Source organism: Chenopodium album, chromosome 11, assembly GCF_948465745.1.
Source record: "Chenopodium album chromosome 11, dcCheAlbu1.1, whole genome shotgun sequence".
Classification (NCBI taxonomy): Eukaryota; Viridiplantae; Streptophyta; class Magnoliopsida; order Caryophyllales; family Amaranthaceae; genus Chenopodium; species Chenopodium album.
The window spans coordinates 21,762,050-21,778,870 of NC_137844.1; the positions used below are offsets into that span (position 1 = coordinate 21,762,050).

Consider the following 16,821-nt stretch of genomic DNA (forward strand, 5'->3'; position numbering starts at 1 on the left):
CAGCAGAAACATTAGCTACAGAATTAGGAACAACAGTAAGATTATCTAGTTTTTGGCAAATAGATGATAATTGAGCTTGCAAAAAGGATACGGAATCAACACTCTGTTTTCCTTTATTAGCAAACCCTCTAGGATTCCCGTATTGGGAATTATGAATTTCCATATCTTCAATAACTTGACTTGCATTTTCCACATTTAGATTCATAAACCTTCCACTGGCTATAGAATCTAGAATTGATCTAGATGAATTCCCAAGCCCATTGTAAAAAGCTTGAATTACCTGCCACTGTGCTAAATTATGGTGAGGACACTCTTTCTGCAGATCCTTGAATCTTTCCCAAGCCTCATATAAAGTTTCATCTGGCTCTTGGGCAAAGTTCTGAATTGCACTTCTCAACAAAGCTGTTCTCTCTACAGGGTAATATTTGTTATAAAAATTCAAAGCAAGTGTCTCCTAGTCAATAATACCAAGTGCAGTTCTATTCAAACCATTAAACCACAATTTAGCTTTTCCACATAAAGAAAAGGGAAAGAGAATCTCCCTGATTTGGTCCTGGGTAACCCCAGCTTGTTTGATGGTATTGCAATATTGACAGAAATCTGCAATGTGAAGATTAGGATCTTCACCCTTAGCTCCACTGAATTGCTTCCTCTCTATCATCGTGATAAATTGGGGTTTGATTTCGAATTGCATTCCATCAAGGGCTGGAGTAGGAGTGAGATGTGGAAAATCCGTCAGTGACGGCTGCGAAGAATCGCTAAGCTTGCGAGGTGGTTGTGGAGGTGGATTCGATATCTCTGATTCAGGTTCTGAAAACACTTCCAAATCGCTAGAATTAGATGGGTGTTCCGAAGGTGGATTACCTCCAGAAGTTTCTCGTATCTGCTTGTAAAAATTCTTATGTCTATGAAAAGATTGTTCGATTTCAGGATCGAATGGAATATAACCTGATCTAGAATCCCTAGGCATAAACACATAACTGAATAAACAAATATGAGAAAATTGTCTCAAAGAACTTACGTTCTCTAAGACGGGAGAAAATAATTTAGACTACAAAAACAATCAGAAATGAAAATAAAATTGTTTCCCAAGCAACGGCGCCAAATTTTGATATGCTAAAGTCGTAACACCTAATCAAAAGTATTACCTAAGTCCACTAACTAATGTAGATAGGGAAGTAGGGTCGAATCCACAGGGAAACAAGTCTTTCTATTCCTAATAAATTATTATAATCTAAATTATCGAGTAACCAAAATTGTTATTATTAAAAGGAATTATACTACGGAGATTAAGATTAGGGAGAAATCAATTAATAAAAGGCCTAGGGTCACAGGTTCACCAATAATTAATATTCCGGGATAAAAAATAACAATCAATAATTAATATTGCACATATAATATGATTAACAGGCTCTCGCAATTTATTAATCAACATAGATCTAATAGGCTCTCGCAATTTACTAGATCTAAGTTCCTATTGAAAATAGCCTTTAATATCAAATTAACATCTGCTCGATTCATCAATTCAATATTGCTATACTTTTACAATCAAATCACATCTGCTCGATTCATCATCTAATTGTAAAGAATTAAAACAATTCAATAAGAAATTATCATGCAATATCAATAATCAACAATAACAAATTATCCCTTCATACTAATTATTGATCCCCAAAACCTTAGAATTAAACTACTTACACATAATTAAATCTAAACTAAACAAAGCAATAAAATAAGACATGATTAAGATTAAAGCAAGAAAATAAACAATAAAGAGAGAAGAAAGAATACCGGAAGAAGGAAAATTGGAATTGCACTAAAAAGGTAAGATCTTGAGTTTAAGAATAAACACCAACTAAAAAGCTCTCTAGAGTTGAGTATGAGAGAAAGAATAATGAAAAACGTAGTTAAGAAAGATTACAAAAGAGTATTAAAACTAAGCTCGACAAATTAGCCAAATAGAGCTTCCTAAACCGACTACAAACACACGGGCCCGATCGAGCCCGCCTTTTTGCCTTCACTCGTGTTTCTGGGCAGCTGCCCAATCGAGCCAAAGGTTTGCCCAATCGGGCCCGGCTTGCTTTGGCCGTGGCTTGATCTTCTATTCTAGTTCCTTGGGCTTCAAATGACGAGGCCCAATATCTCTTCTTGGTCCATTGCTCGGACCAATTTCACGAACCGAGCACTTAATCACCAATATGATCGGTCTTGGGCTACGATCAACGGTCATGATGTGCTTCAAGCTCCAATATCTCGTAGTGGCTAGAAAACCATGGAAAATACCGGCAAATCCGGGAAAATCCTACAAAACAAATGCCAACTCTACAAAACACTGGAAACCATACATTAGTACCAAAAATAGCTCCGAAGAGCTCAAATATGCATGTAAATGATCGTGGGACGGGGAATAAAATAACATATAAAACATGAATATCAGCAACTCACAAGGTTGCGCATGACACCCAGCATAATGTCTAGTGATGCACCTGCGGAAGATTCAGAATTTCATAAAAATATAAAATTAAATCTTACTTTGATACCGCGCGTAAGACATCTAGTTGCACTGCCTTGAGCAGCACATCTAATCACTTGTGCTGGGCTGTCACGCGCAACCTATTTAAATGCGCGCGACACCTGCTGCGGCAGAACACTCGAAACCCTAAATGCATCCATTCCCTATAAATAGAGGCTTAATACGAGGCTTAAACAGACAGAAATTAACCCAAAACTCTTGAAGAAACTTTGTGAACTTGTGTACTCTTAACCCTCTTGTCCTAAACACTCACCCCCTAAATACTTGTTACTACGGTGGAGGTTCCTGAACAAAAAAGTGTTCTAAACGAAGATCTAGCAAGGAGAAGTGCTAAATTCTCCAGCACTTAGATCAATCACCTTTACTTTTCTTGTTTAAATAACTTTTAATCAATTAATTAATGTTGTTTGATCACTTTAAACAAACTTTTAATTAGTTAATTCCACATAGTATCTTGTGTTAAATAAAGAATAGAATTGAACAATTAATTGTTGATTGATCACCTAAGTCAAGGCGAATTTTGTTTATTTATTGTTCTTTTCACGAATATTGATTAAATAAGAATAAAGACTTTTGCAATGTAATTCCTACATGATTGACGCGTGTAAATAAAATCAACTAACTTAGTTTTTAGGTATCACGTTACACATATTGTTTGGTGATGAAATTGTGAAAAAGGAAGATCTAGTAGAGCCCGCACTAGGGCTAGGATAGCGATTTCCCCCAAAAGGGAACGTTATTTTAGTACCCTCGCTCCCGAACTCATTTCTAGTACACGTAGACCAATTTAGGCATGGGTAAACTTACGATCGTGCTAAATATCCCTTGAACTCTACTTGGGAGAAAGGCATGAACGAGGTTTATGAGTTTTCTTAAAACTCATTGGCGGCTCTTACTTGTTTCTTACAAAAAAGCGTAATGATAGGATCAATTCTAATTCAAGGTCCCCCAAACAGTCAGGAATTCAAATCCTAATACACCTTAACAAGTGTAAATCCTAGGCTTTTAAAGGCCCATGGGCATTTAAGGAGAAGGATCCCCTACGATGGGCACACCCTCCTTACAGTTGTCACGGATCGGTTACTCGATTGGGTGTGACCCGTAGGGTTCGGTCAAGATTAAGCTGTAATATTAATTATACATTAATATTAATAATCGAAAGCGGCCTCCAGCTAGACATTCCGATCACTTGACCTCACTGAATAATTAGCTTTCTAATAATTTCGAACCCTCTATCGGAATAATACACTTGTTCGAAGGACATCATTCCTATCAATCTCCCACTTGTCCTACCGGACAAGTGCGGCTTTAGTGTATAGCCTATTTCCTATGTCTCTTAATGTCTCTTCATGAACTATAAGGTATGATTATTCGTCATCCTTATTACGTTCAGAAGTGTTTCTCGATATCCGAGTTCGACTGTCAATAAGCAGATGATTTCTAAAATTCATCTGAGCACGGCCATGCATTTTCACAGTTTTGCTCATCGAGAGGCCTTGTAAACAACAAAGACATGTTCCCTATTTATTTAATAGGGGGACATTTCCAGTCTTGCACTGTAAGCTTCTCTTACTAAGAGGACCTAGCCGCCCGAGTGTTTCCGTTATAATCCCCATGTACGGCAGGCATTTGACAGACATCAAAACAGACTAATACTCAAACAAGAGAACTTGCAATACTCATGGTCGAGGAAAGAGGTTCCAATAGCCATATTGAGAAATATACTTATGACGATTTTTAATCTCTTAAAGTATTCTCATAGGTCGATCCAGTCTGGTTCTAAACCAATACCCTTGTACTTAGTGTAGGTTGTAATCTTGTTTTTTATTTAATAGATCTCTTTGTCAAAAAAAAAAAAAAAAAAAAAAAAAAAAGACGCTAAATTATAGCACATCAACATGAGGTGTAGTACATGATCAAGGTGTAGTACATCAAATTGGGAATTGGTGTAGTACAAGATGAAGGTGTAGCACATGAATTTGAAAATTAGATATGTTACATTTGTACATGAGAAAAGGTGTAGTATAAGGTGAATAATAGGTTGCGTTCAAAATTATATTTAGTTTCACATCATGTCAAGTTAAAATTGGGTCGGTTTATTAGGATCAAGTCGGTCAAAATAGATCAAATTGAATGGGATTTTTGTCGAGTCAATTTTGGATCGGGTTATTTTCAGGTTGGGTCAAATTGATGTCGAGTTAAGTTTAGATCAGGACAAATTCGGGTTGAGTTTAGGTATTAAATTTGGGTCCTAAATTTCAAGAGTAAATTCAAATCAGATATAATTCAAAATAGATAATTTCATAGTACTTTAGCAAGGGAAATTTATTTAGGTCTTGCGTTTAATGGAAGGTGGGATGTGAACAAGTTACTAGGGGTAGAGGTGTCAATTCAGATAAGCGAATGGAGTTTGGGTCGGATTTATTCTGTTCGGGTCTGTTCGGGTAGGATATATTCGGTTCAAAATTACCCTTTTATCCCGCTCCGGGTTGGCTCGAGTCACTTTCAGGTCGGGTCAAATTTTGGTCAAGATCTGTCAAGTTCAGATTGGGATTGGGTCGTGTCAACTTCAGATCGATTCATATTTGGTTCGAATAAAATCAAATCGGGTGAAAAAAGGGTTTGACTGGGTTAATATTGGGTGGATGACTTTGGATCAGATTGGTTTTGATTCGATTGATTTTGGTTCTGTTAAGTTTGGTTTAATTACTAAAGTGGATTCAGTATTCGGTCAATATTGATTCAAATACTTTTTTCGTGTTTGGCTGAATTTTGGTTGGGTTGACCAAATTTAATATTCAAATAAATACATTTTTAAAAATTAGAGTAATTATTGGTTTTTTTTTAATCTTGTTATTAGGTCAATATCATGTTATTTTCATGTGTCATTTTTTCCATATCGTGTCATTATATAGTTTTAAGTAAAAAAAAAAAAGTAAATAACAAGTTAGATTTAAAATTATGGTTAGTTCGAAATTATGTAAAGTCAAAATCAGGTTGGGTTAAAGTCAGATCGGGTTAATATCAGTTCGAATAAAAAACAAATCAGATTGAATCGGGTGTTTATTGGATCAATTTTGGTTCGGATTGAATTCAGGCTGGGTCAAACTGGTTCAGTTTGAGTTCAATTCGGGTCAAATTGGTGCCGGGTTAAGTTCAAATCGAGTCGAATTCGGATTCAGGTTGAGTTCAATTTGGTTATAGATCGGGTTTGGGTGTTGAGTTTCTCGAATCAAATCATATTGGTTATAGTTCAAAACAGATGGTTTTGTTCAGTTCGATTTGGTTTAGACACCTCTAACTAGGGCCCATGAGTTAGCTAACACTTGTTGATCTGCTTTTACTCGTCTTAGTAGCTAGTTTCTTGTTTAGTTGCTTTTGTCAAAAAAAATATATATATCTATAGTAATATATAAAATGAAAGGGGGGTTTTGGGTGATAAATTATACTTTCCCAAAATACCCCTCTCATCTTTATTTTCTTTTATTTATTTTATTAAAAGTATAACTACCATCTTTACACATAAAAAATAAAAAAAAAAAAAAAAAAAAAAAAAAAAAAACCTACCATTTTTTTTTAAGGAAGTCATGTCCTCTACTATTTTAGCCTCCATGATTTCATCAATTTTAAACTCAGTATTTTTTTTCTTTTTTGAAACGAATAACCTCATACAAATAACCCTGACCAAACAAGTAACCTCATACAAGTAACCCCTCACGAAAACGAGTAATCCTCTACAAGTAATCTCTAACCAAATAAGTAATCCTCTACAAATAACCCCTGCCACACGGGATGGCCAACTACATATAAAATTGTGTTTTTTTTTTATAAGAACAAAGTAGATAATATTTCTAAAAGAAAAAAAAAATAAAAAAATCGATTTTTTCACCATATATCCCTAATGACAAAAAGATGAGTGGGATTTGATTGATTATGCTTCAAAACCACCTCAGATCCTTCTGTGACCAAAATCACTCCTCTCCTTTATCCAATCCCTGAAGTCACTCCAAATCTTCATAATCATTTCCGTATGATTAATTTTAAGGATGAGAAAAAGAATTTGGGGTGGGAAAAAGAAATATAAGTGACTTCGGAGCTAAAGGAATGTATTTAGGGTGGTTTTCTACACGGTTACTCACTACGGTTACCTTACTACGGTTACACACTTAGTTACTTGAGTTACTTCCTCTGTGCTCAGGTGATGGGTTAATTAATCTGATATTTGTTTTGCAATTTCTCTGCTAATTTGTTGGTTTTCTCTGCACTCATACTGCTTAAGTCTTCATTCTTCTTCGTACTCCAGTTGTAAGTCACCATTGACCCTTTGCTTGTTTATAATTGGTTAATTTTGATGTTTGATTGATTTTGATCGACCAACTAACAAAGGTACGGTGTTTTTCTTTTCAATTTAGCTTTTCTTGGCAATTAGCCATTGATGAAGATGATCAATAGCTTATAAATTTATTTTGTTCTAGATTTAATTATGAATTACCGTCGTCGTAAATAAATTATATGTGTCGATTTTGATCTATTGATTGTGTTATCGATGGATGGCAGATTTTCATCAGATGATGTATATTACAGACCAACTTGTTGTGATGTTTGCATGAAAACAAATAATTTTGGTGATTCAAATATAAATTAGAAGCAATGAAATACACTGAAATGAAGGAATTCTCTTGTAAATATTTCAGCCATCTGTCTTAGTTGGCTGAGTATATTGTTGTAAGTAGTGATTTGATAGTAGGCTTAGTTGTGTGTTGGTTCTGAAATCAAGGCAGTAGCTATTCTATGTAATCATCATAAATGCATTACGAAGCAAATTATATTCTATATAATCTTTTTTACCGTCTTTGAGTAGAGGTGTCAAAAGCACACCCGACCCGATCCAAAAAATATCCGATTCAGATTTAGACTCACGTGAACATAACAATTTAGCATGACTTAACTTTAAAAATTTACCCGACCCGATCATATCAGACCGATCCGATCATCCGAATTAACACCCCTATCTTTGAGTCCAGCCAATTTCCTCATGGTAGGAACTTAGGGTCACCCCGCAAGCTATCTAGTATTCTTGGTTCAAGATGGAAAGGAAATGCATTATCATACCCTTTAGGGACTTCGATTGTGAGATTAAAAGAAACCCTATCCTTTCTCTTTTACACTCAATGTCTTCTTTACCTATAGGAAACAAGCTTCAAAACCTATCACCCTACTCATCGATCTATCTATGGATGAAGGTATAAAAGTGTTTTGAATTTGCCCATGAATTTTTACAGTTCAACTAAATTAAGGGCCTGTTCTGATTGACTGAGTTGAGGTGAATTGAACTGAACTTATTGGAGCTAAACTGAACTGAACTGAAAATAAACCGAAGAGAACAGGCCCTAAGTTAAACTGAACTTATTAGAGTTAAACTGAACTGAGCTGAAAATAAGCTGAAGAGAACAGACCCTAAGTACGTATTAACTTTTTTTTTTTAATAGTCAGATGTGACTAATTTAACAAATAAATTTTACTATTTTACAATTGAGCAAATGCAAATGCCAAAAAAAAAAAAAAAAAAAAAAAAAAAAAAAAAAAAAAAAAGCAGATGAGAGTGGGGAATGGGTGTGACATAATGGTCTGGACTAATGCATGGCTGCCAGGGAACTCTTCTGTCAATGTTCCTTCTCCCATGCCGCACAGTGACTTGAACCTTCGGATTAGTGACTTGATTGATTATGAGACGATGTTGTGGTGTAGGGATGTATCATGTTTTACAGGATAACATCAATGCTGCTGATCTGGCCCAAATTCTATCCTTGCACCTGCCAGTTAGGTGCTCCAGTGACAGAATGTTTTGTTGGCCTGCAAAATCTGGTGAGTATAGCGTTAGATCAGGTTACTGGCTTAGCAAACAAGGGTCGAATGGTGTCTGTAACCAGCAGGCTGGTACGATCTAGAATCTCATTTGACGAGCAATTTTACGAACATTGTAACTCAGGCTCCTTCCACTGACTGCTCGCCTTGGTTATTCCAATGTTATGCTAGAAAGTGATTTTTTGTTGGTTGTGAATGGGGTCTTTAGGAAGGCACATAGGCATGATAAAGGCTTGCTGATTGAAGATATTTCTTTTCTGTCTCAATATTGTAATGCTTTTCTTATATCTCATGTTAAAAGGGAGGGAAATACTCTAGCTAATTTTGTATCGAGGTGGGATACTAGAGGTTGTACCGAATTCGTTTGCTTAGGTCCTTTCCCTCAAGGTCTTTTAGCCTTGGCGGAAATTGACCTCCTGTAATATATCTCCCTGCCAGATTTCTTCAAAAAAAAAAGAATAAATAAATAAATAAATAAAATAAATTCATAGAATGGGAGGTGTGTCCATCTATATCATTGGTTTTGGTTATTATATGATCTCTCTAAGAGTATTATCAAGGTTCTCAGCCTCTCTTACTCTATCAAGTTGCTTAATTTTATTTTTCCAAATAATATTCTACAGTATCAAGTTGTTGAATATATACTTCATAATTACATAGAATGTATCCAAAATTTAATTGCCAGTTAGTGAGTAGAGAATCTATGCTTTATCTAAATGCTTCAAAAAAGTGGGTGCACCATGATGCATTATTATATGTTTGTGATATTATTTGTGTTAATTATTCTGAAATTCCTTGCCAAATTACATGGCCACAAATTATATTCTACTAGATCACATTTTTTTCAGCTAAGCATTTTATCAAACAGTTATATGCAAGAATTATTGGGGTACTATATATAGTAGTAATAGCAAATCTTTTGTTGACTCTATACTCCCATAGTCCCAAGAATTTCTTACTGTTATTGCAGCAAAATCATTTAGCTAAGATTATTTTGATGCATTAATTTCCATTATGAATGTAATCAAGAACATTTAATTTTTTATTTTTTATGTAGCATATGGCATCAAAATCTGGGTTTTTTTTTCACTCTCATGTCATCAAGAATTCAATTTGCTATCTTTCAGATGGGTTCTCTTCATTATGTTTTGATGTAAGTTTGATTTGAATTCAGCTTTTCTGGGTTAGTTTCTGTATATTTTTAATCACAAAAAAAAAAAAAAAAAAAAAATAAAAAAAATAAAAAAATAAATAAATTTATATTTAGTGGAGTTTCTAAAAATAATGTGTTAGTACTGACAGTGCTGAGCTTTTCTTGCAGGAGAAAAGACAACTTTTGGTGCTGGTAAAAATGATGTGATTTGGCCTTCATTGACTTGCTGTCAGTAATGTTACTTTCTTCTCCTTTTTATGTATTTTGACAATTGTTAGATAATGCACCCGGGAACACAATGTTCGTAATGTGCCTAGTTAGTGTTCTTTTCATTATACATGCATATGTCCTTTCATCATAATTTTAGCTTTATTTTCTCATTATTATGATATGTTCTTTTATTTTGAACTATATATGAGATATTTGTTCATGAATAAAGATCAAACATGCTCTCATAACTATATTTATATTCTTTTACTTTAAATTGTTCGTGCTTTAGGTAGCATGATGCACATCTAAATTGCGGTATTTGTTTGCATGTCATACCAGAATATTTTTGCAGATTTTTTGTACACTATTGAATATTTCTTGGTTGATCAGAAATGAGTTTTATCTGATGATTGTATCTGTATGTTAATGCAGAGATTCTAGAGAGAAATAAAAGTTGTATAATATTGATGGAGCGTCTCTGGAATTTATATTGTGGACAGTCTGATTGTTTGATTATCGATACAGAACTTTGCACTCGAGTGCAATTTGAGTTTGTGACCCATCCTTCCTCATGTGTCAATCATGCCTTTATCATTTGCTTTGATATACTGCTTCTTGCAGGGCTCTTAGTTAACATGATTTGTAAAATTTCCTCCAAGAGAGCCGGGATATGGACTCGTTATAGAAGCTTTTCAACCTTGCAGATAGTATCAGTTATTCTTAATGGCTGTTTGGGACTACTTTACATAGGCTTAGGAACTTGGATTCTGGTGATGAAGTTGAGAAATGATCATTCTGCTTCACCAATTCATTGGTGGGTCTTATATTTTTTCCAAGGGTTTACGTGGGCATTGGTGGGATTAACAACTAGCCTTAGAGTAGAGTACTTCCCAAGAGCCCCATTGCGAATCTTGTCCATTTTTGCATTTCTCTCTGCTGGGATGTTCTGCTTCTTTGCTCTTTTTGCTGCCATAGTTAACAATCAAACAACAGTCAAAGTGACCTTGGATATACTGTCTTTCCTAGGAGCAACTTTACTGTTATTATGTACTTACAAGGGGTGCATAAATGAAGAAGATGGAGAGGACAATGGAAGTACCCTTTACACTTTACTGAATGGTGAGGCTAATGGTAGCTGTAAATTTGATTCAGCAGTCCAAGTCTCTCCATTTGCTGAAGCTGGGTTATTTAGTAGGTTGACATTTTGGTGGTTGAATCCTTTGATGAAATTAGGTAAGTTGAAGACAATTAAGGATGAGGATATCCCCAAGTTAAGGGATGTAGATAGAGCTGAGTTTTGTTACTTGCAGTTCAAGAACCAATTGAATAAACAGAAACAGGATAAACCTTTTTCACAATCCTCAATGTTGTGGACTATTGTCGCGTGCCATTGGAATGATATACTGCTTTCTGGGTTCTGTGCTGCTTTGAAGATACTTATCCTGTCAACTGGTCCTCTTTTGCTGAATGCTTTCATTGAGGTTGCAGAGGGCAAAGAGGCTTTCAAATACAAAGGCTATCTTTTGGCGCTTGCACTGTTCTTTTCAAAGACCTTAGAATCTCTGTCACAGAGACAGTGGTACTTCCGATGCAGATTGATTGGCCTGAAAGTGAGGTCTTTGCTTACTGCCACGATTTACAAGAAGCAGCTACGATTATCAAATGCTGCGAGGATGATGCACTCTGCTGGTGAGATAATGAATCATATTACTGTTGATTCCTATAGGATTGGCGAGTTTCATTTCTGGGCTCACCAGATTTGGACTACAAGCCTTCAGCTTTGCATTGCATTGTTTATTCTAGTACATTCGGTGGGACTTGCAACACTTGCAGCACTAGCCATAATAATTTTAACAGTTCTTTGTAACCACCCCCTTGCAAAATTACAACATAAATTGCAAAATAATCTCATGGTCGCACAGGATGCTAGACTGAAGGCTTACTCCGAAGCTCTTGTGAACATGAAGGTGCTTAAACTGTATGCATGGGAGACACACTTCAAGAATGTAATTGAGGGCTTGAGGAAAGTGGAAGTTAAATGGTTATCAGGTGTACAAATGCGTAGGTCATACAATGGTTTTCTATTTTGGTCATCTCCCGTTTTGGTCTCTGCTGTTACATTTGGGGCTTGTTATTTTCTCGAAATTCCTTTGCATGCTAGCAATGTTTTCACTTTCGTAGCAACATTGCGTCTCGTGCAAAAACCTATTAGATCTATCCCTGATGTGATCAGTGCGGTGATCCAAGCAAAGGTTGCATTTACACGTATCGTGGAGTTTCTTCTGGAACCAGAGCTTCTGACTCAGAATGTCAAAAGGAAGAGCAGAATGGAGAACTTAGATCATGCCATTAAGATGAGGTCCGCAAATATTTACTGGGAAACAAATTCATCAAAACCAACATTAAGGAACATAAACATAGTTGTTTGACCTGGTGAAAAGGTTGCAATATGTGGAGAAGTTGGCTCAGGCAAATCAACTTTACTAGCAGCAATTCTTGGAGAAGTACCATATATAGAGGGAACTGTAAGCTTCCTCAGGCATTTCTCATATATCTTACATTATTGTGCATTTAATTGTTTAAGTTGATTATTTAAAAGCCCGTATTTGTAGGCATTTGTGAATTCTTAACTAATCAGTGGTATTTACTTATTTAGAAGACTGCTGTAATATTACATATAAAAGGTTTGATATTTCACGTGCAAGCAGATTTAGGAATATCTGAATTCAGAGGTTTATAAAATAGTTTTGTCATACAGGCTGCAGTTTATGGAAAGATTGCTTATGTTTCCCAGAGAGCTTGGATCCAAACAGGGACCATACGTGAAAATATTCTTTTTGGGTCATCCATGAATGAGCTAAGGTACCAAGAAACACTTTGGAGGTGTTCCTTGATTAAGGATCTTGACCTTCTTCCTTTTGGTGATATGACAGAAATAGGGGAAAGAGGAGTTAATCTAAGAGGTGGTCAGAAGCAACGAATACAACTTGCTCGTGCATTATACCAAGATGCTGACATATTTCTTTTCGATGATCCATTCAGTGCTGTTGATGCACATACTGCAACTAGCCTCTTTAGTGTAACTCTTTGATCCTTTCTGTGCATTCCTATGTTTCTTTATTTATAACCTATAGAAACATTGATATTTGAAATTGTCGAAGGAATATATTATGGAAGCTCTTTCTGGAAAGACTGTCTTACTTGTGACACATCAAGTTGATTTTCTTCCGGCATTTCATTGTTGTTTGGTGAGTTAGCCATCACTTTCCTAACGTTCTTACATGTTTGTATTTATATGCTCCGTCATTTCATACAAACCTAATTATAGCTTGATAAATATTTTCCTTAATTGTAGCTCATGTCAGATGGGGAAATTCTTCAGTCAGGGTCTTACCTTGAGTTGTTAGCTTCAAGTCCAGAATTTTTGGACCTTGTAAATGCACACAAAGAGACTGCTGGAACTGAAAAAATACCTGATGGTGGAGCATCTGGAAGACACAATAGTTCTGCAAAGGAGATCAAGAGAACTATTGTAGAGAAGCAATATGAAGTGTCAGAAGATGATCAGTTAATTAAACGAGAAGAAAGAGAAGTGGGTGACACTGGTCTTAAGCCATACTTACTCTACCTAAATCAGAACAAAGGCTACATGTACCTCTCGATAGGTATTATTTGCCACCTTATCTTTGTTACAGGCCAGATACTTCAGAACACTTGGATGGCCTCTAGTGTTGATAATCCTCATTTCAGCACATATAAGTTGATTGTGGTTTACCTTGTAATCGGAGCTTCCTCGACATTATTTTTACTCTTCAGATGTCTTGCTGTAGTTGCAATGGGCTTGAATGCATCTAAATCCTTATTTTCTCGGTTAATGAATTCTCTCTTCTGTGCTCCAATGTCTTTTTATGACTCCACACCTCTTGGAAGGATACTAAGTCGGGTGAGCATAGAGTTGTTATAAGCTTCATAACTCTAGTTTATACTGGTGTGTGTACTAATGTTAAGGGATGTTTTTTCCTTGTTTACACCCTTGCAGGTCTCTTCTGATTTGGAGATTGTTGATCTTGATGTTCCTTTCAGCCTTCTCATTTCGATAGAAATTACAATAATTGCATATGCTAATCTAGGAGTGCTGGCAGTTATTACTTGGCAAGTTTTGTTTGTCTGCATACCAATGATTTATTTGGCCATACGATTGCAGGTAAACAAATTGGTGAATTAATTTTAATTAGGTTTTGAACGTTCAACAAGCTTATGGTCAACCAACTCCATCCTGCATATGAGTTCATAAATATTTGTCATGTATTTTATATAAAATCTATAGGCTAAATTGCTAAATTGCTTAACATGGACTCGTATTTTGATAGGGCTTCTTCTCCACCTTAGCTAAAACAAGATAATTATTGGCAAATTTACAAGTTGTTTTTCCTTAATTTTTCCCTCAAGACCTAATGAGCTATAAGACTTGTCAACAGAGGTACTATTTTGCGACAGCGAAAGAGTTGATGAGAATGAATGGCACAACAAAGTCTTTAATTGCCAACCATTTAGCTGAATCTATAGCTGGAGCCACAACAATTAGAGCTTTTGAGGAGGAAGAACGGTTCTTTGCCAAGAGTCTTGATATAATTGATATGAATGCAAGTCCATTCTTCCACAATTTTACAGCTAGTGAATGGCTGATTCAGAGGCTTGAGACCCTCAGTGCCACTGTTCTTGCAGCAGCAGCTTTGTGCATGGTTTTTCTCCCCACTGGAACTTTTAGCTCTGGTGAGTGGTATTGAGTATGTTGTTTTGAACCTCTTATATATTGGGAGATAAGGGGGATGGATATTGATTTTTCTTGCTGTAAAATATTTTGCGGATCATTCTAAAATTATAAATAATGCAGGTTTTATTGGAATGGCCCTATCATATGGTCTTTCGTTAAATGTGTTTCTGGTTAATTCAATCCAAAATCAATGCACAATAGCCAACAATATCATTTGTGTGGAGAGGCTTGATCAATACATGCATATTCTCAGTGAAGCTCCAAAAGTCATTGAAGACTGCCGCCCTCCAGAAAACTGGCCATCGGTTGGTAAAGTGGAGATATGCAATCTACAGGTAACTTTTAGCTCATCGGGATTTATTTTATACAGATACTAAATAGAATTTTACACCAAGGGATATTGATTTCCTGTAGATAAGATATAGACCAGATACACCACTGGTTCTTAATGGCGTCAGCTACACATTCGAAGGGGGCAACAAAATCGGTATTGTGGGTAGGACTGGCAGTGGAAAAACTACTCTAATAGGGGCTTTGTTTCGGTTGGTGGAACCAGTGGCAGGGAAGATAATAGTGGATGGTATCAATATATGTTCGATAGGACTTCATAATCTACGGTCACGTTTTGGGATTATTCCACAAGATCCTACTCTCTTTAATGGAACTGTAAGATTCAATTTGGATCCATTGTGTCAGCATAATGATGAAAAGCTCTGGGAGGTATACTTCACCTTTCTTCTGTAATCTAATTTATGTCAGTGCAATATTTTGTGCAATGCTGACAACTTTGTATTGTTCTCACCCTCTTTTCTTTCTTTCTTTTTCTTTTTTTTTTTTTCCTTGTTTGAAAAGGTTCTAGGGAAATGTCAGCTTAAAGAGGTTGTCCAAGATAAAGAGCAGGGCCTAGATTCCGCGGGTAAAAATTCTCAGCTCATTACTAATGGCTTGGTTTCTTTCCATTTTATTTGTGGAGGAAGTAATGATTCTCTGACATTATATCAAAACAAGCTAGTCAACTATGTGTAATGACCAGCATAATACAAGTGATTCTAAAGAGAAGAAATTGGTGATTTTGATTAATAAAGCTGAATGTACAGAAAATAAAAGATAATTGTCAAGTATTGTGAGAGACTTGATCCTCTACCAAAGCTAACAAAATAACAACTCAAATTTTCTGGATTCCTTTTCACTATGCCTACTCTCACTTATACTAACACAATAGTACGAGTATCAGACGACTTGTAGTGCCTCTCTTCTAGGTTGGTTTATAACACTATACTTAGATTTATTTTTTATTATTATTTTTTATGTCAGTTATGGAGGATGGATCAAATTGGAGCATGGGACACCGACAACTATTTTGTCTAGGACGTGCTTTATTGAGAAGAAGCAGGGTATTGGTGCTTGATGAAGCAACTGCATCAATAGATAATGCAACCGACATGGTTCTGCAAAGAACCATACGATCAGAATTTGCAGATTGTACTGTGATCACAGTAGCCCACAGGATACCAACCGTGATGGATTGCACAAAAGTCCTTGCCATTAGTGATGGTGATTTTTCTTTCAACTTTTCCAGCTTTTTTTGTGGCCACTTCTAATGGACTAGAAGCAAGAGCTTCGTACAATAATCTGAAATCTAGATTAATAAATTATTCAAGTCCTAAGGAACTGAAGGTGTTCTGACAGAACATAATGTTATGTCGTTGCAGGAAAATTGGTTGAATATGACAATCCTATGGAGCTAATGAAGAAGGAAGATTCACTATTTGGCCAACTTGTGAAGGAATATTGGTCTCATTTCCAATCTGCAGAACAAACCCATTGAATTATAGCAGCCACGCCTTACTAAATATACTTCGTAAGTCACAATTATTTTGTCCTCGTTTGTCATTGTTACAGAAATCAAAATTAACATTTTTGTTAGTCTTATACGTGTTGCAGAAATGCAGCTTGGTAGATTACAAGTGGTACCGATGAAAATAACAAGCTCGACTGATGAAATTTCGATGCATCGGTATTCTTTTCCCTTTCCCCTGCTTTCTGCGTCAGGTATAGCTTTAAACATTTCAGATATGCTTTTTTGACTATCTGGTCATGTTTATATCAGCTAAAAGGATTTTCCCTCCTGTGTATTTCGTATCTGTTTGTGCTAACTGTTATATATTTAAAGTTTGAGAGACTATTTCTACAATTTGTGTTATATAATTATAATACAAGCAATTAAGAATCACTGTCAACTTGTATAGTTGTATTTGCACGTTACAATTGTATTTGAATTGCATT

The 16,821-nt window shown here is 35.7% G+C and overlaps 1 non-coding gene and 1 pseudogene across 2 annotated transcripts; both read left to right on the forward strand.

The window, feature by feature from the left end:
- Nucleotides 1–293: 293 nt before the first annotated feature.
- On the forward strand, nucleotides 294–400 carry LOC145569682 (small nucleolar RNA R71). The gene has a single exon (XR_014096239.1). It is a non-coding gene; the product is annotated as a small nucleolar RNA R71 (small nucleolar RNA).
- Nucleotides 401–6,478: 6,078 nt separating this feature from the next.
- On the forward strand, nucleotides 6,479–16,765 carry LOC145567491 (ABC transporter C family member 10-like; annotated as a pseudogene). The gene is made up of 15 exons (XR_014095636.1): nucleotides 6,479–6,838; nucleotides 9,456–9,551; nucleotides 9,720–9,779; nucleotides 10,194–12,286; nucleotides 12,520–12,840; nucleotides 12,923–13,009; nucleotides 13,117–13,704; nucleotides 13,801–13,965; nucleotides 14,240–14,534; nucleotides 14,656–14,870; nucleotides 14,950–15,255; nucleotides 15,388–15,451; nucleotides 15,850–16,089; nucleotides 16,248–16,396; nucleotides 16,463–16,765. The product of XR_014095636.1 is annotated as an ABC transporter C family member 10-like (transcript).
- The last annotated feature ends 56 nt before the right edge of the window (nucleotides 16,766–16,821 follow it).